Below are 2,535 nucleotides of genomic sequence, written 5' to 3' on the forward strand. Positions count from 1 at the left end.
TCCGATCTGAACAATTTATTCGGAAATTGTAGCGTCGAGTAAAACATAAATCTTTACCAGATTTTGTGAACATACCTCGTAAATTAAAAAAGTTCTCCATACAAGGACATGATTTTGGTCGTACAGTTTGTATGGCAGCTATATGCTATAGTAGAGCGATTTAAACAATTTCTTCGGATATCGTAGCGCTATTTTGAAAAATAATCTACGACAAATTTTGTGACGATAACTCTTCAAATAAATAAGTTTTTCATACAAAAACTTCAGTTCAAACGGTCAGTTTGTATGGCAGCTATATGCTGTAGTGGGATGATACAGTCGATTTTAACAGTTAAGCAGCATTTTATAGAGAGCAGCACGTCTGCAAAATTTCAAATCCGTAACACAAAAACTGTTATCTCAAACATTAAAAACCAACGCATTTCCTAGCAGGTAATCGAACATTAGTACACATCATAGCTAAACAAATTGACAACCAACAATTACATAAGCTATTTGCACTTATAAATAAGCAAACAAGACGACCCGCGAGCGAAATTTCACAATTTCTTTAATGTAACTTTCGTTGGCGCTATTGAACTTAGCAATGATCGAGTTACATGACCTCAATGGACACCAAATGAAATAATTGCTATTAAGCAAAAGGGCAAAAACAAAAAATGAAACCATATATTTGGCTATTTTGCTAAATAACAGCACATAGCATTGAATTACGCGACACATTGCATTTAAATTTGGGCGTACGCCCATTCTCACCCTACTTACGCGCAGGCGACGCGCCTATGGCTAGACTACAGGCTTGCATGCATACTCACATACAGCTGTATATGAATCGCATTGCTTTTCTAGACACTATATGTGGCTATATACACATACATACATATGTACATATGTGTACATTCCTCAAATTTTGCAATCGACACGAGTTGCGCAGCTTGTTGTTGCCTGCTCTGTGCAGTATTTGTTGTTATATATTGTCATTTGAGCACTGAAATAATGCAGTAATCATAATTGTGGATTTGTTTATTTACTTTTTGCTTGTAATTATTAATAAATCAAAGTTTATTGCGCTGCTCTGGCTATTTTCAAGCGCAACTTTTTTGCCTTTTTTCTTTGCAGCGCTCATTAGTAAACGTATGTATATGTGCTGATTTGCTTGCATATGCGTGTGTATGTGTGTGTGACAGTGTATCAAATTAAATTCAAGTGTTCGCTGCACGCGCTGACGGCGACGCCGACGCCGACTGCGTTGATAAACTGCACTAGTGCAGGCAGCGTGTCTTGATTGCGCCATCACATTGTAGCTCTTTGTTGTTATTGGCATTTTTCGTTATTGTAATTATATATTGTAATTGCATACTTACCGATTACGTTAGATCTTTACAAAGCTAACCCTGCTCTGCTTATTTTTAGAGATACTTTAATAGGTTATTAGAACGCAGTGCTCCGTGCTCGCCAACTTAGGCATATTTTCTGTCTGCTCCACTGCCCTGAAATTGGAATTTTATAAACGTTAGTTATTATATTATATAATTCGAATACTTTAATCTTTACTGTCTAATTATTATGCTCTGAACAGATTCGATTTAGCCATTTACGTTTGTATCTCCGTTTGTCTGTCGGTCTTGGTCCGAGTGTATATACGCGAACTAGTGCGTCTGTATACGAGATATTGATCTGAAATTTTACACACATATTTTTCTCTTCCAGAAGCTGCTCATTTGTCAGAACTGTCGATATCGGACTACTATAGCTTATAGCTGTCATACAAACTGAGCGATCGAGCTGAAGTACTTGTATGAAAAGCTTTTTTATTTCTTGAGATATCTTCACGAAATTCGATACAAATTATTGGCAAAAGCAACCGTAACATATTTTAAGAAATTGTTCAGATCGGACCACTATATCATATAGCTGCCATACAAACGAATCGACCAAACTCAAGTTTTTGTATGGAAAACTTTTTTATTTGACAAGTTATCTTCACGAAATTTGGTGTAAAATATTTTTCAAGACAACGGTATAATCTCCGAAGAAATTTCTTAAATCTGACCACTATAGCATATAGCTGCCATACAAACGAAGGGATCAAACTTTAGTCCTTGTATGAAAAACCTTTTTATTTCACGAGAAATCTTCATGAAAACCCTGCAACTCTCAAAAAAAAATGGAGATAAATCTTAAAATAGATAAATATAGACATCTTCATACTCGTATTAATTTATTTCCTGCTGTTTGATGTATATGCCAAGCTCACTCGTCAGCATGTATGTATGTATTTTAGGTTCTGCTTTCAAAGAATTATTTTCAAAACCACTTCTGCTTCAGCATTAAATTCGATTAAAGCGTGAAATCATCCATCAAAAAATCTTTATTTATATTTTATTTAAGAAAAAACTGAATTTTATAATTAATTTGTTTGGCGCGTGCGATGACGACCTTCAAATTCATTTTTGAAGATAATGATTTTTCAGATTCAATCATATAAAATGGTAAGTGAAAAAAAACCAAAAGTAGTCAAGGTAAAGGCCAAAA

This window comes from Bactrocera dorsalis, chromosome 5, assembly GCF_023373825.1.
Source record: "Bactrocera dorsalis isolate Fly_Bdor chromosome 5, ASM2337382v1, whole genome shotgun sequence".
In the NCBI taxonomy this organism is placed as follows: domain Eukaryota; kingdom Metazoa; phylum Arthropoda; class Insecta; order Diptera; family Tephritidae; genus Bactrocera; species Bactrocera dorsalis.